The 27,999-nt window shown below is 38.5% G+C and overlaps 3 long non-coding RNA genes across 7 annotated transcripts in view; 1 reads left to right on the forward strand and 2 right to left on the reverse strand.

Moving 5' to 3' along the window:
• The window catches only part of LOC112668666 (uncharacterized), a 62,777-nt gene extending 62,177 nt beyond the window's left edge, over positions 1–600 (reverse strand). For 4 of the 5 annotated variants that reach the window (XR_007405187.1, XR_007405188.1, XR_003141780.3 and 1 more), the window contains exon 1: positions 415–600. This is a non-coding gene — a long non-coding RNA (uncharacterized LOC112668666). The other variant, XR_007405193.1, reaches the window with a different exon arrangement.
• A 38-nt stretch (positions 601–638) lies between these two features.
• On the forward strand, positions 639–27,706 carry LOC112668664 (uncharacterized). Its single transcript, XR_003141777.2, has 3 exons — positions 639–697; positions 21,366–21,475; positions 27,323–27,706. It is a non-coding gene; the product is annotated as an uncharacterized LOC112668664 (long non-coding RNA).
• The window catches only part of LOC125753417 (uncharacterized), a 60,063-nt gene continuing 56,052 nt past the window's right edge, over positions 23,989–27,999 (reverse strand). Inside the window, exon 3 of the long non-coding RNA XR_007405194.1 lies at positions 23,989–24,159. This is a non-coding gene — a long non-coding RNA (uncharacterized LOC125753417). The remainder of the gene's footprint in view (positions 24,160–27,999) is intronic.

A 27,999-nucleotide genomic window follows, 5' to 3' on the forward strand; every position in this document is an offset into this window, starting at 1 on the left:
CTTCAAGGGACACTGCTCCCAAACATTAAAACAAAATAAAACCCAGTTGAATTATGGTTTCCTATTACACACTTTTAAAAGGAACAAAAGAAAAATATATTAAGCTATGTAATGGGAATGCAAAATACGGGGGCACCTGGGTGGCTCAGTCAGTTAAGCATCTGCCTTTAGCTCAGATCATGATCCTGGGGTCCTGGTTCAAGTCCTGCATCAGGCTTCCTGCTCAGTGGGGAGTCTGCGTTTCCCTTGGCCCCTCACTCTGTCGTGCTCTCTCTCTCTGTCTCTCAAATAAATAAATAAAATCCTTAAACAAAATATTGGTTTACTAATCTGTGAATCTTTTTTCTCCCTTCCTCTACCATCAAAGTAAGCATCTATGCTGAGACTTCCTCAGTTGTACAGAATCCAGCATACTTCTTAAGATGTCTTCACAAGTAGGAGACAAGTAGGAGAATCCTGATTCAATAGGCTTGAACAAGATTTGTTATGTCCCATTTCTGGAGTTTGGTGGGTAGGCTGGGCTCCAGCAGAGAACCCTCAAGGCTGCAGCACCATCCGTTGAGGCTCCTCCCTGCTGTTTCAGACTGACTCTCACCCTGTTACAAGGTGGTTGTCAATAGCAACAGAGACAAAGGGCTCTTTAGTTGGAGCAGAGAAGGGGGGGGATGGAAGAGGTTCTACTTACTCTACTGTGGAGGTGAGGCAAGAAGAAAAGTGGAACAGGTGGTGGGGAAGCTGAGAGGACTGGCACAAAAAAACCTGGGCCAGACAGGGGATTGGAGTGGAAAGAAAGAAGGCATCCAGACTGAGTTGGAAAGAGAATTTTCTGGACTTAGAATGGAAGAGGAAAGGCACTTTAGGGCATCAGCCATGCATATATTAAGATATTGGCAACGAGAGAAATAGGAAGGAAAATCTGAAAGAAGTTTAGCTTTGTGTTATAAATACACACACTTTTGGTGTTTTCATGAAAGCCTGTAAATTAAGATTTACATTGATTTTCAATTATTTTGGTTGCTGGAGTATGACAGAGTCTAAGGGTTGGTTTGCTCAGCACTTCTTTTGCCATTCTCTATTATAGAAAGGTGAATTGTATAATTTGTCACTCAAATAGGGACATTTAAGGCTAGAAGGGGACCCCATTAATGATCATGCTGTTACTACTTTACCAGTGTAAACCAGGACTAACACAGGCAAACTAAGATTTATGCCAATATAGAATACATAATTTCAGTTTGAAATGCTGCTATAATACTAGAAAGTGAGGTATCCAAACTCCTAGCCTCCCCTATAGCTACGGTGGTCAGTTCATAGTTGTGGTCTGTGAGTTAGAGGCAGGAGGCTGAGGAGGACTTGTCTTCCTTAATAAGTCAACACTGGGGAGAACTATGGCTCTGTCCCCTTCCTCCTGTTTGGACTACACACACGTGGTCTAGAGATGCAGCAGCCGTTATGTGAGCATTAGGATGAAAGCCTATGGCCAGGATGGTGAAGATAAAGATGGAGGGGACTGGGATATTGATGATTTCATGGGCCTGCTGCACAGGCCTGGACTGCTCACCTCCAGACTTCTTATACAGGAAAAAAATCAACCCAAACTTCTAGGTTAATCTAATAAGATTTCTGAACCTCATACCCAAATAGAAATTCTGCTGATATATGGATTTTTTATTAAATTTTTTTAATGTTAGGTTGTATCAAGTGAAGCCATAAGGTAAGTGTGTTTATATGGCAAACACTTTAATTCCTTTTCTATGAAAAGAAACTATACATTGTTTGAGAACACAATCTGAATATTTCTTTTTGATTGTGTTTTATTAAATTATAGACATTTTCAAACACACAAAAGTAGACAGAATAGTAGAATAAATCCTGATATACCTATAACCGAATGGCATAATTTTTGTTTCATCAGTATTGTGAGTGTGTTGCTGTGTTAAGCAAATTAACATTCTTTTGATGGGTACGTATTACGAATGGGATAATATCCTCTCTTACTGAGGATATTCTCTTATTGAAAAGCAGAAAGAAAATTTTTTAATCATTTGCCACAGTAACAAGGAACTGTCATCATGAACTATGTTGATTCATAGACTACTGACTCAAGGTAATGCTAGGTAGGCCACATGAAATCTCTGTTGAGAAACAAACATTTTCACGTGATTTGTCCTATCAATGAGAAAGTAATGCATAGACTGAAGAGACCTGAGGTCATTACTAGTCACGTGATCTTAGACACCTTACTTAACCTGGAGAGGTCTCAGATTACTTACCTGCAGAATGGTGATAATATTCACCTCACAGGGCAGTTGTGAACACTAAATAAGGTAATTCTTCATATAGTAATTGATATATAGTAAATGCTCAATAGCTGATCACTATTGCTATTATTAACTCCGTGTTAATTGGTGTGGGTTTCTTCTGTTTTCTTCTAAGCCAGGGGGTGAGTAGGGAAGCTATAGGATGACAGGAAATATAAAGATGTCTAATTCTACAAGCTTCATGAAATGACACACAGAATAGAGGTTGACCATCAGGGATTTTATTTTCCATACTTGAAGACTTAAGTTACTTCTACCAAACAGAGAGAAGTGGTCATAATAGATAAAGATGGATAACTGGTCGCAGGTATATTTATTCTAGGGTCTAAAGGTTGTTCAGTCTGCTGTAGAAGTGAGTACCTGGGGAGATGTCAATTTCTCAGATTAGAGGAGTTCCATATAATTGGATCCTGAAAATTGGTTTTAGAGATTTAGAAATATATAAAGGAGTCATTTTAGTTTTGATATTCTCGCACAGACTATGAGTCAGAAATCCTCAAGTTAAATCTGCCAGAGTTCTTTGGTTATTAAATTTCATGTTTTGGAGAATAAGATATGTGTCACCTATTCATGGTAATGAGGAGAGAAGAAGAAGGAATTTCCACAGAGACTTCATGTGTGCTCAAACAGCAGACTCTATCTTGGTGCCAGGTAGGTTTCCTATAGATTGGAAAGGTATCTTAGGTGTGGGTTCCCAGAAACAGAGGCTCAGACAGGAACATGGCTGAACATTGGGGGTGTGCTCTCAGAAGAGGAAGAGTAAGGAAAGCAAGATAAAGAGTACAAGACACTAAGGAAAAGTGTGGTCTCTTCTGGAGTCAGCTTCTATCACAGAGAACTCTGGAGCATGAAATGGATCACAGAGTTGAGTCCATCTTGAAACAAGAGGACTGGGTTTTTGCACCTCAAGTCAACAAGTCAATATGTCTGTGGGGTATCTTCTGTTGGGAGAGGAAGGTATAATCTTTCTTGTGGGCTCCCTTTTGTCTGAGGGCAATTCTCCAGAGAAGGGGACAGCTAAGAGCCATTAGAGCCACCATTCCTACCAGCTGGGAATAGGTGCACTAGTATAACAAAAGGGACCGGTGGAATCCCTTACAGATGGTGCTTTCATTTGAAATCAGCTGTGTTCCTCTTCATGCTGCTTTGACTGAATTGATGTGGAACAGAGAGGTTAAAGAGGATGTTATGAAGAGGCTGTTCATTGTTTCTCAAGCTCAATTAGTATATGGATGCTCTCTTGGGAGGGAAAGTTTTCTTAGTTTCCAAAATAGGCTTAAATTGTTTTTATTAAAACTTTACTTAAATACATATAAACCTAAAAGATTCAATAAACTTATGTTTGCATTTATTAAAAAGACATAAAATCAAAACAAATTACAAATTAAAATTTAAAAAGCACAAGACCATTAAAAATCAAAATGACATAAATTCAATGTGATGGGTGATACTATCTTGCTGAAACTAGGGTGCCATTTCCAGATAAATATGAGACTTTGTAATCGCAAATTGTCTCATGTGTTTCACACGACCTATGTTATAAGATGCTGTGTTGAAGGACCACCTTTCCAGCACTCTTCTCTAATAGAACTTCTGCAAATCCTAATCCGTAGAAGTCAGGAGGTTCTTGCCTTCACTCGACAGGAAGGAATTATTTAACATTTACATATAGTTGTTCTCTATTATTGTCCTTAGCTTGCAATAATCAAAGGCATTCATCTTGGCACTATTGTGATCATAAACCAAAATGCAAACATGGGCACTTAAATACTATAGCCATCCTCAGTAAACAAATCATCCAAAACATACACAATTTTATTGGAATGAAAGTGTAATATTCAAAGTTCATTTAAAGCACTCTCTTAGAGCACTTAGGGGCTCCAGCTACTATGTCTGCACATTCTTTGATATGAGACAGTAGCTCTGTCCCATGAAAAGATGACCTGTACAGGGTGAGTTTGTCCATGAAATGACACTTGGAACACCCAAGAAAGTACCATTTTTGGCTCCCACTGTTTGGGCAAGAGGATGGTCATGAGCAAGGCCCCCAAATTGCAGGGTGAACCAGTGGCAATCTGAAAGGCCACTGAGTGGGCTTTGTGCCCCATATCTCATTACAACGTTAATGATTTCACTTAGTGTTATTGACTGTGACTACCTGGTGATTCTGCATATATAAAGGCTACTCCTTGTACTAGGTGAACCTCCTGCCCTTGCCACTAACGAAACACAGTGAAAGCTGCAGGGAGCTCTGAGTTCCTGCTTGGGAGGGTATAGCAAGCAAGATGGGACACTAGAATTACTGGTGCCTCTTGAGTGGTTATGAGCATCACCATGTTGCTGCAGGCTGCTTTTACTGGGAAACTTGGGACCAGGGTGCTTTTGCCACTGCCAAGGAAGCTTCCTGACTTCCTAACCTCCCCTGCACTCCTTGTGACCTTCTGAGCACTATCTGAGCAAAATGCTTAATGAAGACAGAGAAAAGGTAGGAGATACTCTGTGGTCATTGCTGGCATAAAGCCTGTCCTCTAATCCAGGAACAAGACCTGCATTGAATCAGAGAGACTAGTGTGAGTGATGGTGGATTAAGTAGAGTCTTGGGGTGGAAGGAAAGCATTAAAACCACTGTCTTGACATAGAGGTCAAAGCAAAAAGGAAAACCAGCTGAGCAGCTATAGGAGCACAGCAGCCAGTTCACTCTGCTCCATGTCATCCCCTAATTTAACAGTGGGAAAAAAAACATTCAGACAAGAGACTTGCTCAAAGTCTCATTTACTGAACAAATATTTAATGATCTGTGTCCACTAGAGGCTGCACAATCAGTCTGCTGTGTGCCAGGTATACAACAGACAGGTATGAACAGTCCATGTGTGCCCCCCCCTCCCGGGGGGGGGGCACAGAGTTCAAAAGAGAGATAAAGGGTGAAAAGATGGTTAGGATGAAAGGAGTTGCATACCATGCAGGCATGCAGGAGGGTCACCTGATCTAACCAGGCACACTCAGAAGGAGCTCTAAGGAGGAGATGGCAAAGCATGCGGTGAGCGCAGGTGATCAGTTCCATTGCTGTGCTAGTCTCACCATCCAAAGCTCAGGTGGGATTTCTGGGCCAGCCACTCACTGCTTCCTGGGAACAGAGGAGCAACAAGCCATTGCGGTGAGGGGGGGTTGGGGGGAGGCGGGGAGGTGGGATGCTGGCTTCACTTTCATGTTCCTTTTGTGCCATTGATTGCAAGAGGGACTGGAAACAGTCTCAGCCAGTTTCGTCCACTTCAATTCATTGTACCAGAAGGCAATTTATATGACCAGAATGCTTGCTAGATCCTTCTTCCTAAGAATGCATGACTCTCAGTTTTCTTCCACATACATCAAATCCTTGGCCAACCTTTAAGGTCAAGATCACCCCACCTCTCCTACCTCATAACTCCCAGCACGCATCTTCCATTTCATTCAAATCACAGGCTTTAAAATGATCCTACCTGGTAGTGATAACTAGCATTCACTTGGGAATAACTGAGCCTAGTGGTGGAATGTGTGTAGACTCAACGAGCCTTGCTACTCAGAGTGTGACCCTTGGACCAGTAGCATTATCACCTGGGAATTTGTTATAAATTGCAAATTCCTAGGCCCCAACCCAGACCTATTGAATCAGAACTTGAAGGTCAGCAATATCTTCAGGTGGTTTTTGTGCATATTAAATTGAGAAATTATTCTAAAGAGATAGTGTAAGTAGAGTTTAATTCTAAGTGAGATACAAATGACAGCAGCTTTATTTGTAAATATTGCATCACCTAAGTCACTTATTTTAAAAAACTCAACTTGTATTGATAATTTTTTTTTATTTTTGCTGATTGATTAATTTTGGCAATTAATTTGCATAATATTGGCATTATTGCTATCTTTTTAAAGCATGCTCAGGATTCATAAAATAATTTTTTAAACCAAGAAATTAATAGAAACACATTTCCAACCTCAAAACATATAAACACATAAAATATTTAGAAAGTTTCAAATATATTGAAAATAAAAACGCTAAGTACATATTAACAGATAAAATTAACAAAGCATCGAAGCACATTACATAGAAGAGATGATATCATGAAAAGATGTAAAATGTAACTTGCTATTTTTTTAAAAATAAAAAGCTAAATCTGAAAATAAAACTAGGGGCAATGAGTACTGTAATTGGGGAGTTGTGAACATGTTTTTGCACAGCTTTTTCTAGCTGCTGACATGGCTTTTGTGTGTTTTGTCAGGGAAAAATGAGAAAGAAGGCTCATCTTCAAATAGTTTTGTAAATTTTTTTTTAAAGATTTTATTTATTTATTCATGATAGACAGAGAGAGAGAGAAGCAGAGACACAGGCAGAGGGAGAAGCAGGCTCCATGCAGGGACCCCAATGTGGGAGTTGATCCCTGGTCTCCAGGATCCTGCCCTGGGCCAAAGACAGGCGCTAAACCACTGCGCCACACCCAAGGATCCCCAAATAGTTTTGTAATTGTATGTCCTGTTCAAGGGAAACTTTATGAAGAGAGAGAAGTTGAGAAAGAGAGAGAGAGGAAGGGAGGGGGGAGAAGGAGGGAGAGAAAGTGCAGTATTTTTTTGTCTCGAAAGAAAGCATTTCAGGTTTATCTATGTCTTCTTTGGTTTTATCTTGTACTGCTGATACTCCAAAGAAGAGTTACCTGTTCCAATTTCAAAACTGTCAGATTTATATACCACTTGTTCAGAAAGCCTTTGAACTAGATAAGAATTATTCTTGTGAATGAAGCTTTACTTTATCAATTGTCATTTCCCTCCACTTCTTGAGGATTCTGGAGCTTTAGAAAAATGCTTTCTAAACAAGGAAGCTTTGTTCAATACAAAATTTGAATGCGGCAGAGAATCCTTTAAGTATGCAATCAATATGCAAATAATTTTCAGATTTATTTAAATTCTAAAACAATGGTGTTACATCAATAAAAATGCCTGCATTTTCAGTAACATAGATCAGAACACCAAAATACCAAAACCAAGAGGGTAATCAATAATGACTGCAATGACTAGCAATACCGGCAGATCAGGCTGAGGTCATTGTCAGCAGCGTTATTGAAACAGAAGAGCAAAAAATGAAAAAATGGCATCATGGAAACTGTCTTTCTTCCAGCTTTTACTATGCAAAATTTTCCGTTCATTCACACTGACTTGGAATAAAATTTTTGAGACAAATCACTCTAATTTTGAATTCAAGCCTGAGATGCCTAGAGCAGTGACATATGCCTATGCTTGCTATAGGGAAATCTGCTGGGAAAAATAATTTATCTTCAATCCAAACTTCATTGATTTGTATTTTAACAAACTTCAAGGAGACTAGTACATACAGAAACCAAACTTATGTTAAGTGTTTTTTAACATAAGAGATGTTTATAAAAGCTTACATTTCTGTTCCTTTCAATGGATTTTTGTGATTTGAGTATTTTTGTGGAATCTAATGGTTTTCCAAAAATAGGACCCAGTTTATCACTCTTACCTGTAGGAAATAAGAACTTTACTTATAATGGTATGACTTGTAGCTAGCTTTCTTCCAGGGTAAAATTTAGCCATGAGTTGTAGGTCTTTGAAGGTCACCCATGTAACAGACTACTGATATAAACCTTGTCTTCATACAGTTACAGAGAAAGCCCTTGGAATGGCTAGGAAAAAAGTCTTTTTGCATTCTGGATTTCTTTTCTTCCACGCTCTGCTGGTCTTTCTCTGTCCTATGCGGGGATGATGGTCAGAATAGCTAAAGGTATTGACCCCGCAGCCATGCCTGGTTTGGAATCCCAGATCTGCTACCAACTATCTACATGGCTTTGGGCATGTTTATAAACTCTCTGTGCCTCGTTTGCTTATCTGTAAAATGCGGAGGAACATGATAAGATTTCCATCACTGGAAGGTGATGTGGATAAAATGAGTGTATCTGGAGCATGTACAACGGCGCAAAGTACATTTCGAGTGCTATGTATTTGATATTGCTATCATTATAATAATCAGGAGATGGCGACTGTGACCCTCTATTCCTTTCTCTTGGTCCCTGGGAAGATCCAAGGAAAAATCAGGAATTTCTCATCTATATTTTTAGAAGCAACAAGGACATCAGTGATGATCACCCAGACCTAGGTTCAAGTTCCCTCTCTTGTCAGCTCTTCAAACCAGGGTATATTATTTATGCTCACTCAGCTTCAGCTTCCTCATTTGGTGGGGGGGCAATAGTATCTACTTCAAAAGAACTTTAAATACATTAAAATAAGTTAATATACTTAAAGTATGCAGCACTTACCTGGCTGAGTAGTCAAAAAGGTCAGTAAATGCCCATTTCTCTCCTTTTCTGTCATCACCTACACATTCCATGATTGTTATTTTGTTTAGTTTTTTGCGGCTGCAAGTAACCTTATGTCACTCTCCAATTTCCTTTTGCTCTTCCTCTACCCAGCACTTTAAATCCCTGCTCTTTCCTGGGCAGATATGTGTATCAACTCAACTGGGGCATTAGTTAGTCGAGGTATATCTTCCAGTAGCAATCCCTTAATCGAGAAAGAGAGAGAGAGAGAGAGAGAGAGAGAGAACTGGCTTGGCTTACATGGTTATGGTAGCCAAGAAATCTAACCATCAACCTGTTCTCTGCAAGCTGGGGAACCAGGAAAGTAGGGTGTATTATCAGGGGCAGGTGAAGATTGCCATCCAAGCTCAAGAAAAGAGGGAAAGAATTCACCTTTTCTCTGGCCTTTGTTCTATTTGGGTCCTTAGGGATTGCTTAGTGATGCCTGCCTACATGGGGGAGGGGGCACTTTTTACTCAGTCTGCTGTTTGAAATGCAAACCTCTTCTAGAAATCCCCTTACAGAAATACTCAGAAACAGTTTACCAGCTATCTGGACATCCTTCAGCCCAGTCAAGCTGACACATACAATTAGCCATCACAAAGGGGATAGGCCAAAGCAAAAAATAAGTGCTCAAATCTGAAGGACTCTACAATCACAGAGATGAAGGAAAAAGAGAATGTAATGTTAGGTGGGTTGAGGAGTAGAAGAAACCAAAGAAACAGAGAGAAGTCCTTGTTTCTGGTTTGGGTGCCAAGGTCACTGGTGGAAAGACAGGTTTCAGTGAAGGGATTTTAGACAGAGTTGTTCAAAGAGGGTTAAACTCATTACCGAAAACCAATAGGACTATTACCTTATTTTTAAGTCAGAATAATCCTGGTGCTGGACTTTTGTCCTTATATGAGTTCATAAATGCAGATAGGCAAGAAAAAATAATTTTAAAATCTCACAATTTTATTTTTTTCAATTTTATTTGCATTTTGACTACCTCTCTTGTCCCCCCAGTCCATGTAGTTTCCCATTGGCTTCCTTAAGGTTCTAACCTCTGTGAGGAGTTGTAATCCCATGGAGATTGCCTCGCGCCAAGGCACTGGAAGTGAGTGGGGATGGTCTACCTGTGAAGATGCATCTTGAATATCAGTCTACACTCGTGAGAGCTGGGATGTCCTTTTCTCATGAACTCAGGGTCCTCTCACATCTGGAGGTCTCATGTGAATGATATGGAATCCTGAGGGAAGCCTGAAATCTCTCCTGCCCTGCCACTCCTCATGCCCCTTCCCTGGGGTCTTATCTTGATCTCTCCTAGGGCTTTGCCCAGAAGACGATACAGAACCTCTTTTTTCTGGGGACCTTAAAGTCCCCATCTCACATCTTGTCCCCTTCTTCATTCTCTCAAGGCAATCTCCCTCTCTTCAGTACTCCTCCTCTGACTCTATCTCTTGGTGTTTGACCAGCAAAGTTTTTGATTGTTTTAGACTTTTGGAAACCAAAGTCTGAAAACCAGTTTTCACTCTCTAAGGGATTTCCAACTTGAGGCATTAGATTTCTCCCTTGAGGCAATTTTCAAAGCACCATTACCTTGAATGGGAGCAGGAGGGCTGGGAAGAGAGCAGTACTGAAGAAAAAACAGATCAGTTAATATCTTAAAACAAAACAAAACTCACCTCACAAGAAAGAAAATAAGCAATAGAATAAAAATAAGAAGTTTCATCTTCTACCGGGGAAAGCCATTGGCCCAAAGAGGAACAGTAAAGGCATAGAAAACAAAAAGCATTTGGAGTAAATAATTGTAAATTTCAATACTAGAGCCTTTGAAGTTAGTAAATTGCATGTCAATCTGTGTGTGTGGAGGGGGTAGTTTGTCTGTCTGTTGGTTTCTTTAAACAAACGTTTGGCCCCAGTCCTTATTTTTATAGTTTGAGGCATGTATCTTTCAATCTTTCCAAAGATGTCTGACCAGTGGGCTCACAGAACTGTCAAAAATGAAATAATACAATAAATTGGGGTGAATCAGAGACTTGGCTAAGGTTAAATAAAACGATGCTGCATTTTCTTCAAAAGAAATGAGGACTATTCCTACTGTACTACGAAAATGGAGAAATTTCTGGCAATCAGTGAGATGTCATGTCACCAAATGTGTATTTACTGTTTAAGCATTTGTGTTATATTTTTCACTCTCAAGATTTTCATTTTGGCAATTAAGGCTTAGACATGTGTTAACTTCATTTATATAGTTTGTTGACCCAGAAACCAGTGGATCAAATATTTTATTCCATCTTGTAAACACTTTGGACAATTATAATTCTAGGCCTGCAATTAGTGTTTTCTAACTGGGGAGCTAACACATTTACTTAAATATCTCACTCTGTAGTCTCCTTAGGAGATGAGGTTGAAGTTCAGTCACAGGAGGGTGTGTATTCATACTGGGTGTCACTACGAATTCACACTGGAAGCCCTGGAAGCTGTTTGCATTTGCACTTGAATCATAGAAAGACTCTGGAGTGGAGCCAAAAGACCAGGTTCCAGTCTTATCTCAGCCTCTAATTAGCAAGCTACAATTGGTCAAATCCCTACACTTCCTTGGCCTCCATTCTTTCCTCTATACAAGGGTAAGTTTGGCTTGGTCAGGGGGCAGGCGCACAAGTAGCAATGTGGGCAGGGCAGGTGACAAATGTAAATGACTGCTTATCATAGCATCACCACTTATTTGCCTCACACTCAACAGAAACAACTGTTGAAATTTCAGGCTCTTTTACAGATCATTAAGCTTTCCCTCAGCATCCTTTCCACTCAGCAGCCATGCTTCTTCTAGTGACTGGTTTTCCTAATGGCAGATTAAGTTGTATTCTTTTGCTATGGACACACTTTGTTCCATATTAAGCCCAGAAATCCTCTTAATGTTCTAGAAAATGGCTTTCATTTTTCTTGAAACGTGTTTTTTGTTTGTTTGGTTGGTTGGTTTTGTTTTTTTCCATTTTTGAAAAAGACTGGGGTGCGAGGATATACTTTTCCTTCTGCTTTATTCTACTATAAGAGAAGCCAGTAGTGTTAATAGGATAATATCTGCCAATTGACACTCAGCCTCAGGATGGGGAGTAGTAGAGAGTGGTGGGGACTATGGTAAGTGGAGAGTGTGCACTTTGCAAACTGGGCAGAGGCACCTGCCCTTTCTGTAGCAGGCACTTGGCCCTAGCACCCGTTGATTACTGGCCTCTGAGAATGAGTCCCGTTCAGTTGTATCTCCTAAACTTTTTTCAAAGCTGCAAATTCAGATTATCTTACATGGAATTTTCCTGAGTTTTAGATGTTGGCAACTAAATTTAAATAGAAGTAAACATTAATAGCAGCAACACTGAATAGTCTTAATGAATCAGGCCAAACAAGAGAAAACTGGATCACATGAACAAAATGTTTTAAGACTTTGGGCCAAATGACCTTGAAGTTCTCTTTTCCCTGGAACTTAATTTTTTATGACACACATTTATGCACCCTTACTATGTTCTGAGCATATACTTTAAGGCACTTTAGATGTCCTAATTGTTTTAATCTTCCCAATGACTTTAAGAAGAGCTATTATTATTTTCATTTTACTTCACTTATTATTATTATTTGATATCAGTTCTTCTACATATGTATATAATATACATATGTAGAAGAACTGATAATTGATATTTTTAATTCCATTATACTTAACATAGACTGTTAGATTAGTTTCAGGTGTACAATACTACATTCAACACTTCCATACAACATTCAGTGCCATCATGACAAGCGCAATCCTTTAATCCCCTTCATCGATTGCACCCATTCCCCAACACCCCACCCCCACTTCCCCTCTGGTAACCAGCAGTCTGTTCTCTACAGTCAAAAGTCTGTTTCTTGGTTGGTCTCTTTCTCTCTTTTTCCTCTTTGCTTGTTTGTTTTGTTTCTTAAACTCCACATATGAGCGAAAACATATGGTATTTGTCTTTCTCTGCTTATTTTGCTTAGCATAATATACACTCTAGTTCCATCCATGTGGTTGCAAATGGTAAGATTTCATTCTTTTTATGGCTGAGTAATATTCCATTTTGTGTGTATTCCACATCTTCTATAATTATCCATCCATCTATTGAGGGACACTGGGGCTGCTTCCATAATCTGGCTCTTGTAAGTAATGCTGTAAGAAGCTCAAAGGTGCATATGTCTTTGCATTAGTGTTTTTGTATTTTTGGGGGGAAATACCCAGTAGTGCAATTACTTGTTCATAGGATAGTTCTGTTTTTAATTTTTTGAGTAATCTCCATACTGTTTTCCACAGTAGCTGTATCAGTTTACATTCCTACCAACAGTGCAGAAGTGCTCCTTTTTCTCTACATCCTTGCCAACACTATTTTCTTGTGTTTTTTATTTTAGCCATTCTGACAGGTGTGAGGTGGTATCTCATTGTTGTTTTGATATGCATTTTCCTGATGATAAGTGATGTGGAGCATCTTTTCATGTGTCTGTTGGCCACCTGTATGTTTTCTTTGGAAAGATATCTGTTCATGCCTTCTGCCCAATTTCAAATGGATTATTTGTGTTTGAGTGTTGACTTGTATGAGTTCTTTATATATTTTAGATACTAACTTTTTATTGGATATGTCATTTGAAATATCTTCTCCCATTCAGTAGGTTGTCTTTTAGTTTTGTTGATTGTTTCCTTTGCTGTGCAGATTTTTATTTTGACGCAGTCCCGATAGTTTACCTTTGCTTCTACTTCCCTTGCCTCAGGAGACCTATCTAGAAAAATGTTGCTACAGCCAATGTCAGATAAATTTCTTCTTGTGTTTTCTTCTAGGGTTTTTATGGCTCCAGGCCTCACATTTAGGTCTTTAATTCATTTTGAGTTTATTTTTGTGTGTGATGTAAGAAAGCAATCCAGTTTCATTCTTTTTCATGTAGCTGTCCAATTTTCCCAATACCCTTTGTTGAAGAAATTGTCTTTTTTTCCACTGCATATTCTTGCCTCTTTTGTCAAAGATTAATTGATCATATAATCATAGGTTTGCTTCTGGGTTTTCTGTTGCGTTCTATTGATCTATGTGTCTACTTTTGTGCCAGTACCATACTGTTTTGAACACTACAGTTTTGTGGTATAACTTGAAATCTGGGATTGTGATACCTCCAGATTTGTTTTTCTTTTTAAGATTATTTTGGCCATTCAAAGTCCTTTGTGGTTCTATATAAATATAAGATTATTTTTTCTGGTTCTGTGGGAAATGCTGTTGGCATTTGGATATGGACATATTAAGTCTGTAGATTGCTTTGGGTAATATGACATTTTAACAATATTTCTTCTTCCAATCCATAAGCATGAGATATCTTTCTGTTTGTATTGTCTTTAATTTCTTTCATCAGTGTTTTAGAGTTTTCAGATTATAGGTCTTTCATTGCCTTTGTTAAGTTTATTCCTAAGTATTTTATTATTTTTGGTGCAATTGTAAATAGGATTGCTTTTTAAATTTCTTTTTCTGTTGCTTCATTGTTAGTGTATAGAAATACAATGGATTTCTGTACATTGATTTTGTATTCTGTGACCTTACTAAAGTCTTTATCAGTTTGAGTAATTTTTTGGTGGAGTCTTTAAGGTTTTCTATATATAGTATCATGTCACCTGTAAATAGCAAAAATTTTACTTCTCTCTTACTGATTTGAATACATGTCATTTCTTTTTCTTGTCGGATTGCTGTGTCTAAGACTTCCAGTACTATGTTGAATAAGAGTGGTGAAAGAAGACATCCTTGTCCTATTCCTGATCTTCAGGAAAAGGCTGTGTGTTTTCCATATATTTCTTTTATTACATTGAGATATGTTCCTTCTAAACCTACATTGTTGAGGGTTTTTATCATGCATGGATGTTAAACTTTGTCAAGTGCTTTTTCTGCATCTATTGAAAGGATTATACAATTTTCTCGTTCATGTAACATATTGCATTGATTTGCAAATATTGAATGACTCTTGCACCCTGAGAACAAATCCCACTTGATCATGGTGAATGATTTTAAAAATATAATGTTGGATTCAGTTTACTATACTGATTTTTTTTGAGGATTTTTGCATCTATGTTCATCAGAGTTATTGGCCTGTAGTTCTCTTATTTTGCGGTATTTTTATCTGGTTTTGGTATCAGAGTACTGTCAGCCTCATAGAATGAATTTGGAAGGTTTCCTTCCTCTTCTATTTTTTTTGGTGGGGGGAAATATTTTGAGAATAGATATGAACTCTTTAAATGTTTGGTAAAATTCACCTGTGAAGCCATCCGGTCCTGGACTTTTGGGAGTTTTTTGATTACTGATTTAATTTCATTACTGGTAATCAGTCTGTTCAAATTTTCTATTTCTTCTTGGTTCAATTTCAGGTAGTTATATGCTTCTAGGAGTTTATCTATTTTTTCTAGATTGTCCAATTTGTTGGCATGTAATTTTTCATAATATTGTCTTATAATCCTTTATATTTCTGGGTGTTGGTTGTTATTTCTCCTCTTTCATTTCTGATTTTGTTTATTTGAATCCTCTCTTTCTCTTTTTTTGATGAATCTTTCTAAAAGCTTATCAATTTTGTTTGCCTTTTAAAGAACCAGCACCTGAAAGGTGAACCCTCTTGCACTGTTGATGGGAATGTGAACTGGTAGAACCACTCTGGAAAACTGTGTTGAGGTTCCTCAAAGAGTTAAAAATAGAACTGCCCTACAACCCAGCAATTGCACTGCTGGAGATTTACCCCAAAGATACAGATGCAGTGAAACGGCAGGACACCTGCACCCCAATATTTATAGCAGCAATGTCCACAATAGCCAAACTGTGGAAGGAGCCTCGGTGTCCATCGAAAGATGAATGGATAAAGAAGATGTGGTCTATGTATACAATGGAATATTACTCGGCCATTAGAAGCGACAAATACCCATAATTTGCTTCAACGTGGATGGAACTGGAGGGTAGTATGCTGAGTGAAGTAAGTCAATCGGAGAAGGACAAACATTATATGGTCTCATTCATTTGGGGAATATAAAAAATAGTGAAAGGGAATAAAGGGGAAAGGAGAGAAAATGAGTGGGAAATATCAGTGAGGATGACAGAACATGAGAGACTCCTAACTCTGGGAGACAAACAGGGGTAGTGGATGGTGGAGGTGGATGGGGAGTTGTGGTGACTGGGTGGTGGGCACTGAGGGGGGCACTTGATGGGATGAGCACTGGGTGATATGCTATATGTTGGCAAATTGAACTCCAATAAAAATAATAATTAAAAAAAATAAAAATAATAAAAAATAAATAAAGAACCAGCTCCTGGTCTCATTGATTTACTGAATTATTTTTGAGTAGCTATTTCATTTATTTCTGCTCTAATTTCTACTATTTCCTTCCTTCTATTGGTTTGGGGTTTCATTCATACTTTTTCTAGCTCCTTTAGGTGTAAGGTTAGGTTTTTTATTCAAGATTTTTCTTGCTTCTTAAGGTAGGCCTGTATTACTATAAACCTCTCTTAGAACAACTTTTGCTACATCCCAGAGGTTTTGGACTGTTATGGTTTCATTTTCATTTGTCTTTATGTATTTTTTTTTTCTTTGATTCCTTGTTTGACCCAGTCACTGTTTAGTAGAATGTTATTTGACCTCCATGTATTTGTGGTCCTTCCAGATGTTTTCTTGTGGCTGATTTCTAGTTTCATAGTGTTATGGTCAGAAAAGATGCATGGACTTGACTTTGATCTTTTTTTATTATGTTGAAATATGTTTTGTGGCCTAATATGTGATTTATTCTGAAGGCTGTTCCACGTGCACTTGAAAAGAATATGTATTCTAATGTTTTAGGATGAAGTATTCTGAATATATCTGTTAAATTCATAAGGTCTAATGTGTCATTGAAAGCCACTATTTCCTTGTTGAGTTCCTGTCTAGATGATCTATCCATTGATGTAAGTGGGGTGATAACGTCCCCTATTATTATCGTATTACTATTGATTACTCCTTTTATGTTTATTATTAACTAACTGCTTTAAGTGTTTGGGTGCTCCCATATTGGGTGTATAAATATTTACAATTGTTACATATTCTTGTCAGATTGTTCCCTTAATGATTACATAGTGTCTTTCTTTATCTCTTGTTACCGTCTTTGTTTTAAAGGCTATTTTGTCCAATATAAGTATTGCTACTCAGCTTCCTTTTCACTTCCATTTACATGATAAACGTATTCCCAATCCTTTGCTTTCAATTTGCAGGCATCTTTAGCTCTGAAATGAGTCTCTCAGGGGCAGCATATATATTGGTCTTATTTTCTTTATCCAGTCTGTCACCCTATGTCTTTTGATTGGAGCATTTAGTCCATTTAGATTCAAAGCAATTAGTAATAGATATGTATTTATTTCCTTTATTTGTTTGTTTTATGGCTGTTTTTGTAGTTTTTCTCTCTTCCTCTCTTCTCTTATGATTAGTTGACTTTCTTTAGTGATATAATTGGATTCCTTTCTTTTTATTTTGTGCATATCTACTACTGGTTTTTGATTTGTGATTACATTAGGTTTGTATATAACATCTGGATATAGTAGTCTATATTAAATTGATGGTTGCTTAAGTTTAAACCCATTCTTTACTCCTCTCCTCTCTACGTTTCAGGTATAGAGTCAAATTTTACATCCTTTTATTTTGTGAGTTCCTTGACTGATGTCTACAGATATACTTGTCTTTACTGCTTTAGGGCTTCTACTTTCCTTACTCCTGCTTATGTTCCTTCCTTTCCACTCAGAATCCCTTTTAGCATTTCTTGTAAGGCTGATCTAGTGATGATGAGTTCCTTTAACTTTTGTTTGTCTGGGAAACTCTTTATTTCTCCTATTCTGGATGGTTGCCTTGCTGGATAGAGTATTCTTGGCTGCAGATTTTTTACTTTTCAACACTTTGAATATATGCCACTCTCTTCTGGCCTGCTAAGTTTCTGCTAAAAAAGATCAGCTTATAGCCCAGTGGAGTTTCCTTTGTGGGTAACCGCTTTCTTTTCTCTTCATGCTTTTAAAATTCTCTCTTTATGACTACTTTTTGTTATTTTAATTGCTGTGTATCTTGGTATGGACCTACTTGGGTTGATTTTGTTGGAGAATCCCCATGCCTCCTGAATCTGGATTTATGTTTCCTTCCCCAGTTTCAGGAAGTTTTCAGCTATTATTTCTTCAAATAAATGCTCCTCTCCTTTTCTTTCTCTTTTCCTCTTAGGTTCCCTATAATGTGAATGATATTCTGCTTGATGGTGTCACTAATATCACTAAGTCTCATTTGCATATTTTTTTTCTCTCACCTGCTCAGTTTGGTTACTTTCCATTACTTTGCTGATTCATTCTTCTGCTTCCTCTATCTAGTCTACTATTTATTCCATCTAGTGTGTTTTTTTTTTTAATTTCATTTTTTGTGTTCTTCATCTCTGATTGGTTCTTAGCTCTTTGTTAAGGGTCTCACTGATGTCTTCCATTCTTTTCTCAAGTCCAGTGAGTGTCTTTATGATCATTACTTTAAACTTTCTATCAGGTGCATTACTTATCTCCATTTCACTTAGATCTTGCTGTGGTTTTGTCCTGTTTTTCATTTGGAACGTATTCCTCTGTGTCTTCATTTGGTCTAACTCACTGTGTCTATTTATGCTTATTAGGAAAGACAACTACATCTCCTGCACCTGAAAGTAATGGTCTTTGAATAAGAGGTCCTGTAGTGTCCTGCAGTGCAGTGTTCCCCATGTATCAGAACCTGGTGCCTCAGGGGTGTCTCCTTTGCTTGATATGTGCACCCTGCTGTTGTGGCTGAGCTGATTTTTTCTTCAGTCCTGTCATCTGCAAAAGATTTTTTTTTTTTTTCGCCTGTTGTGAACAGTGCTTGATTCCTGTGTTCTCAGTGGGTCAGTTTGTGGACATTTGGGCTTGAGTTGATTCAGACCAGGCATTTGCCCAAGATGCTGTATCACAGAACTGCAGGGAACTTTCATTTGTTGTCACCTAGATAGTTTTCCTTGCTGAGTGAGGCCTCCCCTAGTCTACTGCTGAGTCCTGTGACTGGTAGTGTGATTATCTTTCCCCCTCTCTGGGACAGGAGTTACTTTGGAGTGGTGCTGGCCACTGTGGGGGCTGTATGCACAATACCAGGCCTATAGCATCACCCTGTATAGCTCTGGCCAAGATCCTATTGGAAGGGTCAGGTCCTAGAAAGACCAATAAGGCTAGTGGAGCTGTGGAGCTAGCAAGATTTGTGAACTGTTATTCCTGGCTCCTTTGCAGGAGGGCCCCTGGTAGTGCTGGGACTGAGGTGCCATCTCAAGGGCTGGGTCCAGGGAACACAGCACAGGGCATGATGCAGTGGGATAGTGGTGCTTGCAAGCTTTGAGTGCATTGGTTCCTCTGTGGGAGGGGCCTTGCAACACCTGGACTGATGTCCAAAGGGATGGATTGACAGAACCACAGAACTACAGGGGGGTTGCAGGGTAGAAGTGCTAGAGATATAGATAGTGATTCCTATAGGTGGCTGTGTGTGTATGTGTACATTGGGAGAGGGGGGAGGGAAACGGTGCCTACCAGTTCCTTTATTCCTAGAGGAGTTCCCCAGTGATTTCTGTCCTTCCAGGACACTGAGATTAGTAAATAGCCCTCTTTCTCTCATATGCCCCCAGGCACTTTTCAAAGTGCTGTTTCTATGCTATATCTCTGTGGACTATTTATTATGCTATCCCTTTAAGAGCAAAGACTCACTTTCCTCTCCCCTTCTCAGCTCTCTCAGAGCTGAACCCACTGAATTTTTTAAATTCTGAGTTTTAAGTGCTGCTGATTGTAAGAACTCATGAAATTTGGCCCCTTTGGTTTTCAAAGCCAAATGTTATGGAGATTCATTTTCCCTCAGCAGGATCCCTGGTGTGGAAGTCTGTTTCTCTCTCCTTTATATGCCCATAGCATGCATCCCTCCCTCTGGTGGGCAGTCCTGTAATTATGACCACATCTTTGCCCCTCCTGCCCTCTTCAATGTGGCTACTTCTCTACATTTAGTTGTGGAATGTATCCTGCCCATCTTTGGGTCATTCCCTGGATTATTTACACTGCTGAGAGTGATATCTAGTTATATCCATGGGAAGAGGTGACCCTTGGGTCCTCCTACTCCACTATGTTCCCCGGAAGTCCTTACTTCATTTACAATCATCTTTCATTGAGCATTTGCCCAATGTTACAGAGCAAATAAGTGGTAAAGCTAGAATTCCAACACAGGCCCTCTGACACCATAGCCCAGAAATCTCTCTTTTTATTCATGTAAAATTATATTTCCTGTTGTTTTTTTTTAATGTCTCTTTAACAAACATTAGTTTATAAGATTTGTTGTTGACAATAAGCATATTTATTTGAATTTGTATGAAGTTAGGAGTTGAGACTATTTTTATTTTGTACATAGGGGAAAGATGGGCTTATTAGGTGACCAAATATTAATGTGTATCAGATCAACGCATTGCCTACATTAATAAGATAGAAGAGAATGAGACGCTAGTTAGGATCAATTTCTTCCAATCAAATCTAATATGTAAATAAGCGGTTGCCCTTTGATTGGCTACTGATGATCCTCAGAGGAAATGATTAATGTTTTGCTTTTCTAGCTGCCTCCATACCCAGAGAACGTTAATACAGATGGAAATTTGGCCATATATTTAAGCAACCTGTCACAGCAAAGAGATTTCCAGAGCTTTCTGGTTAAAGAGGTTTTTGAATGTATGTATGAGCAATATATGGGCTGACTTTTTATTTCAGCAAATATAAAGATGTATTATCCCTTGAGGTTTGTTATTAACCTCAGTTTCACCTCTGTTAATATTTACTCCGCAGGTCAATAAATCTTGATATTCACTTCAACAGAAGCCAATATCTTCAGATTATGAGTTATTAATCTTAGCCAAACTGAAAAATTGTGTGAATATTTTTCTTTTACTAGAGAAAATGAGGGCTTTTTTGGTCTTTTTCTTCAGGCTTTCTTAAGGAGGAAAGTAGGTTTTTATCTGAACTTCCAAACTGCCTTTTGAGATTTGGTGTTGGAGCTGATGGTATGAACTGGTTATAAGACAAAAATCAACTCAGTAGAATGTAAAGATCTTATTGGCTTTATTCAGCAATTCATGAACTGGACAGCATCGCATCTAATAGACAGAAAGGAAATCCAAGGAGATATACAAAATGGAAGGCTTTTACAGGTGGAATGGGGATGAGACATAATGGATCATTTGTGGCAAACACACCTTCCTTTCAGAAGCTAGGGCAGGTGTTGGTGCAGCTAGGGCAGCTGCCAGGCAGCTTACCTCGCTATTGCTGACCAGATAGTTTCAGATTGACTGGTGGATGGTTGCATTCCTGGGAGAGACTGAACTGCAATTAGGTTAGATATTAAGTCTTGGTTTGCTGATATGCTGATATGGGTCTTAGCACAAGTGCCTCCAAAATAGGATATATTAAATATATATATATTTAAACAAGTCCTAATGCAAATTTTAGAAATTCTCTATCCTATTGAAAGGATTCCAGAGAGGTAGGCATCAAACAAATCGTATTTTAAATGCACCTGTGAAATATTCTGATTTTAAGGGGAACTAAGAAAGGATTGTAGCCAAATTACCACTGCCCATCTTTGTGTTATTTGCTGACATTGTTTGATGTGAGTTATGACAAATGGGGTGCAATTCTAGGTCCTGGCAGCAGAATGCTTTATAGAAGAGAAGAACAGCTGCAACTGGCCCATCTCAGGATTAAAAAAAAACACACACACAAAAAAAACAGCAAATGTGAAAAGACACAGGTGAGTGCATTTGCTTTCCAACAACATAAATGGGATTGACATGTGCAATGGAAGCAATTAGTTTGCTGTTTCAAAGAAATGTTTCTAGTCCTGTAATCTGTAGAATCATGCCTACAATCATAAAGAGATTCAAGATAAAAGGACATGAAAAAATAATGGAAGAAGTTAAGAGGTCAACTTACCTGATGGCTGGTGGGTGCTACTCAGAGATGGAAAGATAGAGGATTTGGAAATAACTGTATAGAAGAGAGAAAGTGTGCTTCCAAATGTTGATAAAAGGAACTTAAAAAAATATTTCATAGTATGTTTAGTAGAGCAGAGGAAGGTAGGGGACCAGGAAGAAATTAGAAGGGAGTTGCTAAATGTGGTTGGACTCTGATCAGACAGTCAAAGCTTCCAGAACTCTGTTTCTCAAAGTGTGGTCCCAGAACCAGCCGCATCAGCAACACCCAGGAACTGATTAGAAATGCAAATTATCAACCCCATCCCAGAGCTATTGGATCAAAGCTTTGGAGATAGGATCCAGCAGTTTATAGTTTAAGGAACTCTCGAGGTGATTGTGAAACATCTCAAGTTTGGGAACCATTGTGCTAGCGCACAGAGTTTTCAATCTGTATCTATACATTGCAATTCTTTGGAGAGTTTCAAAAATAAGATATGCCTGGATTTTACCTCTGGGGGTTCTGATTTAATTGCTCTGGGGTATGGCCTGGACATCAGGGTGTTTTGCAGCTTCCTAGATGATTTTAATGGGTAACCAGGCTTGAGAATTACTCTAGGGCAGTTCTCATCCTAAATTACTTTTTCAAATCTAATTCTCTCCTTTCATATAAAATATAATGGTTCCTTTACTAACCTGAAATAAAATTTATATGAATATTATTACTCATGCACATATTTTTAACTGAAATATAAAGTACAGAAAAGTAATTTATGATAATATGCATTTCAAACATTTTAATTTGTGGGTCTGACCACACTTACAGTGAAGCAGACAGATTCAGTGAGTTATTATCAATATGATAGTTGCAAATGCAGATTGATCCCTGTATGTCGAATTGGTAACTCAAACACCGCGGATGACATTACCGTGAGTGACATAATTTTCTGAAAAGAACAGATCTTGTTAAAATTTCTAACAAAATAATGAACAATTTTCTGTTTTGCTGAGCCCTGGTTCAAAGTGTGTAATTTAAGGGGCAGTGACTTATTGTAGTGGATGCCATGACTCCCTATGAAGACTCCCCTTCCAGGATTGAAGCACTTACTTCTCCAGCTACTGGGAATGCTGATTGCTGGTGGCCCTCAGCTGATAGGTCTCTTTGGAGCTTGCCCTCCACTGAAGAAAACTGCCTTGCCCACTATCTCCCCAACACTACTCCTCTTTCTTAGAGACAGACTTCATTCAATGGCTGGTCAATGCTGGGTTATGAATGAGGCAGTTCTCCTGCCTGAATTCAGGACAACTCTAAAGGGCCATCTCAGTTCTGGATCTCTGTTGGATTGGCTGAGACCTTTGCTATAACTGTATTTTGGTTTAACTTCTCTCTCTGCCCAGCCCTGCTCCCCTCTGCCTCCCAGGGTTGATGATTCTGAGAACACTTTCTAATAAAGCTCCGGCCAAAGGTGTTCATCTCAGAGCCGACTGCCCATGCAGCCAACCAGTACTATTGTCTTCGTGAAAACCTGAGTCCTTTTCTAGTCAGCTAGGTTACAATTACCTAAAAAGATTCTTGTTAAGTATTTTATTTCATCCAGAAAGGAGCTTCATTGAGATAGATGGTGACAAAGCCAGAATTGCAATTGTTGTAGTGACTTCTGGGAGCATGAAGCAAGCTGGTAGAGGAGAAGGCAAAAGTTCAGGTAGCAAGTCCCAGAAATGGGACTGATGCTGGAGCTGCACCTGCTCTGAACAAATCCTTCGAAATTGATCTGGTAGAGAGTCCACTAAATTCAGAGGCAGGGCAGCCTCAAGCAAAAATGTAAATTAGGCAACATTTGTTTTACTTTTCCTCAGTGCCTTTTTCTCTCCATGGAGTATATAGCTACTCTCTGGAAAAGATCTGATAAGCTATTTACCCCTTAGTGTGAATCTAAGTCAACAGTTTTGTTTTCTCTCTTCCAGAGATATTTGCATTTTAAGTATTTTTATGGAATAAAAATTGTGGTCCTTTTGTTAAAAAGAATTTCAAGGAACTATCCTTCAGTAGAGAGATTGGGGATAGGGAAGAATGACTCTTTCCTCTTCCCACCCACTCAAAATCAGTTCTAACTGGGGAGTTTTTTAGGGTCACAGAAGGGTAAGAGTGGAGTACCTCAGTAAGAAAGTCTATGAGCTCTCTGGGGATGGGTCACCCATGAATTGTATTTCCCATCCACTTGGAATTTGAATAGAGTTACAAAATAAAGCTTCCTAGTTATGGTTTTAAAGACAGAGTAAATTTGGGAAACTTCCATAGTCTGGATGCATTCTTAGAATAATGGGTTTGGTTTTTGAAAAAGTACTGTAAAAATGTGAGAAAACATCTGTACATTTTATTTATTTGTAAAGTCTTTACCAGTTGTTATACAGTCTTGGCCTAGGAATTTTATGTCTCTGGACTTCAATTCCTTTTCCATGACACAGATGATTATTTAGATTGCTCTCAGAGTGAGATTCCTTCTCACCCTCTTCTTCAATCATCCTAATGAAATAGAAGGAGAAATGAAGAAAACTGAAAATGATGCGAACAACTTTAAGAAATCTCTGTAATCCTCTTTAGCAGCCCTGGCATTCATTCGTTCATTCTACAAACACTGACTGTCCATACTGTGCCAGGTCTTGCTTGGCCTAGGTTCAGAAGAAGAACAAATAAAGAGGTGCAAGCTTATGTCCTTGAGCACTTCCGTTGTAGCAACATCCTCCTTGATCTGCTGACCCTCAGGGCAAAACTTTTTTTACTGCTCACATTAGTTGTATCCTTGGCCATGAATTAACCATGACTTTGGGTCTTAAGTGCAGTGTGTGTGAAAGCCCTCTACTGTTGACCGGGTGTTGTTTGCATAATGTATTGACCGTGCATGTTTAAACAACACCTAGGTGGATCATTAATACCTGGTACAGTTACTGAAATGAAACTCCTAAGAATGTCTTCCCTTTGTAATCTGAATTCTTGCCAATTTTTGAGCCTTTCCTAAAAGCAAATGGCAAGTGTTCTTTTTACTTCTCTCTGAGTTCTTTTAACCATCCAACTAGTTAGAAGTAATTCAGCTGGGCTTTCTGAGACATGAATGTAATATTTTCTAATGAAATGTTGTAAAATCTGAGGAAAATACCATCAATAGGATATCATAATTTGCTGAGACAGAATGTTCTTTATCAATAAAACAATTTGACATGGTTATTATGAAATGTAATAGTTCTATGATAAGTGCAAGGTGATAACAGTGAGTGGGCATACCTTGTAGTTATACACAGCAAAATTTCCTTGCTGGGATCATAGAGAATGTCAGCTCTTTGGACCTTAGCTTCCTCATTTACAAAATGCTTTTACTTGGATTTAAAACAAAATAAAACAGAAACTGGGACTCGATTTCTCTTGTTGCTCTGTATAGAGCAACTGGTACTTCCTGGGAGAGTGGATCTGGATTAGCAGTTTTCTCTAGAGACCAGAACAAAGATCAGCAAAGTATGGCCCTTAAGTCAAATCTGGTTTGCCACCTCTTTTTATAAAGATCGTTGAAACACAGCCATACCCATCTGGTAACATACTGCCTATGGCTGCTTTCATAGAGCTGAGTAGTTGTAACAGAGACTGAATGTTGAAAATATTTACTATCCAGACCTTTCAGGAAAAGTTTGCTGCCACAGGTATAAAGTAGGAATCTCTGAAGTGGAAGTATAGGCATCCTAAGGGGACAGGAGGAAAATACTAAGCCAGAACTTCAATGAGTATTTATTATTTTTAGCTCAACCTTTCTAATTTCTATTTTTGTTATGTGTCTTATAATGTACTTCTTATTTAAGCACAAGAAATATGTAATGATTAATATCAATAAATATATATACAGAAGCATATTCATAATGATTTGGAGGTCAATAGCCAAGAGACATGAATGTTACAGATGAAATACATGAATATAATCTACTAAGTGATAGCAAATATACATGTGACTTCAATCAGGGCCAGGCTACATACAACACTTTCTGTCCACACTAAGAATCAAGAACTTTAGGAAAAAAATCTGTGCTTTGATAATTTGGAAATGAACATCTTCCACTTATATTTCAGAATAGTACTTCTTGAATTCTGTGAAGGATCAGTTTTTTTTTTTTTTTTTGTTAATCTCCAAACCACCATAAAGCCATGTTTTTGTAAATACAATAAAAATGAATTACCAGAAAAGTGAAATAAAAATTTAAAAATACAATCTCTATTTTTTATTATTAGTTTTAATAAACATGTAATTATTGTGTCAAATTGTATAAAAGTCTCTAAATGTTTATTCTCAATGATCTCTTTGTAGACTAGCGACAAAAATGTTTGCACACCATGATTAGTTCACCACCACATTTAGAGCAGCAGTGGTGTACAGGACTCAAGGATTTCTAATAATAGGCTGGCATTTGGGATTGCTTCTACGTCATCACTTTTAGGGTGGTAGCATCACTTAAATGGGTGTTTATGTCAGCCATATATTAGCATATAAATATTTTTTAATGAAAAGAAAAGTCCTGAAGTCCAGAGTATCAATTCAATTCAAATCATATTCTTAGCCTACTTACAAGGCAGTGTGATGGCCTTATAAAGAATAGAAGGATGAGGGAGAACTTTCTTTGCCTTATGGGCCTGAAAGTCAAATAGGACAGTGTTTTTCAAACATATTTTGACAGAAATCCAATATTAGAAATATTATTTATATCACAAACCAATACATGGATATAAGACAAAATTTCACTAAATAAATGTTTACCCCTATTATGTATAATTTATTTGATATTTTCTATCTTATTCTATTTCTATTTTATTTCTATTGTATTCTATTTCTAATCTACTTCTCTTCCATATTTTAAAAATTATGATCATGAAACACTATTGATATCATGACTCACTAATGGTGTGCTACCCAGAGTTCAAAAACCCTGAAGTAGGGGGAGGTGACAAATATAAAGATACCTCTCTTTCAAGGAAGAATGTGCCATAAACAGAGATTTAAACTGAAATCCCACAAAATAGCAAAGGAACTATTAAGCTACTTAAAACTTAAGGAGAAGCAGAGCTTAACTGATGGGAGAGTCAGCAGACCTAGGGATATAAGATCACATTCATGGTTGGGACTCAGCAAAAATACATGGCATGATTGTGTTTTTGTTCTCAAAACCAAGAAGGTCTGCAGGGTGAAATATTTCACCCTAGGTGAAATGGTTGGCTTGATGAGAGACCTTCGCTTAAAATTCTTTGGCCAGCAAATACGCGTTGAGGGTCTGCTGTGTGTCTGTCACTGCTGCAGGCTTGGGTATACAGCCATGAGCAAGGTAGATCCTTGTCCACATGGAGCTGGCATTCTAAGATGTGAAGTTACTGAACACCGTGTGCAAAAAAAAAAAAAAAGAAAGAAAGAAAGAAAGAAAGAAAAAAGGAAGGAAAAGAAAAGAAGGGAAAAGGAAAGGAAAAAAGCAAAATAGAATAAATAAGAATCTAGAGTGTCAAGGTAGGGGGTTGAAATATTAAATAGGGGAAGGTCAGCCTCACTGAGGAGGTAAGATTAGAACAAAGATTTAAAGGTGGTGAGGTAGTGAGCCAAGAGGATGAGGAAAGGGCATTTTAGGCAAGGCATATTCAGGCAGAAATGCTTTGCCTTTCCCAGGAGGAGCAAGCAGGCCCTGTGTGGCTCAGACAAGTGAGAAGAGAGAGTGTGCTAGGAGGTGTGGTCCTCAGAATGCTGGAGATGACTGTGAAGATTTGACGGTTACTATCAGGCATATGGGAAGCCACTGGAAGCTTCTGAATAAAGGAAGATGATCTGAGTCATGTTTTAAAAGTGTCAGCTGGGATCCCTGGGTGGCGCAGCGGTTTGGCGCCTGCCTTTGGCCCAGGACACGATCCTGGAGACCCGGGATCGAATCCCACGTCGGGCTCCCAGTGCATGGAGCCTGCTTCTCCCTCTGCCTATGTCTCTGCCTCTCTCTCTCTCTGTGACTATCATAAATAAATAAAAAAAAATAAAAAATAAAAAAAAATAAAAGTGTCAGCTGGCTCTTTTGCTGAGAGTAGACTGTAGGGAACACAGGTGTGTGTGTGGGGGGGATATTGCAGTAGCCCAGGAGAAAGAAGTTGGTGGTTGGTGCTATGACAGGAATGGCGGATACGGTGAGAAGTCATTAGATTTTGAATATTTCCTAAAGATGGAACCCAAAGAGTTTTCTGGAAGATTGGATGTGGGGAGGAGAAAATGAGAAAAGTCCCTAGTTGTCCTGCAGAAGGTTTGGAAAATTGGAAGGATGGAGTTGTCCTCAATGGAGAGGGGATGTGCACAGTGTAAAT

Source organism: Canis lupus, chromosome 23 (assembly GCF_003254725.2).
Source record: "Canis lupus dingo isolate Sandy chromosome 23, ASM325472v2, whole genome shotgun sequence".
Lineage (NCBI taxonomy): Eukaryota > Metazoa > Chordata > Mammalia > Carnivora > Canidae > Canis > Canis lupus.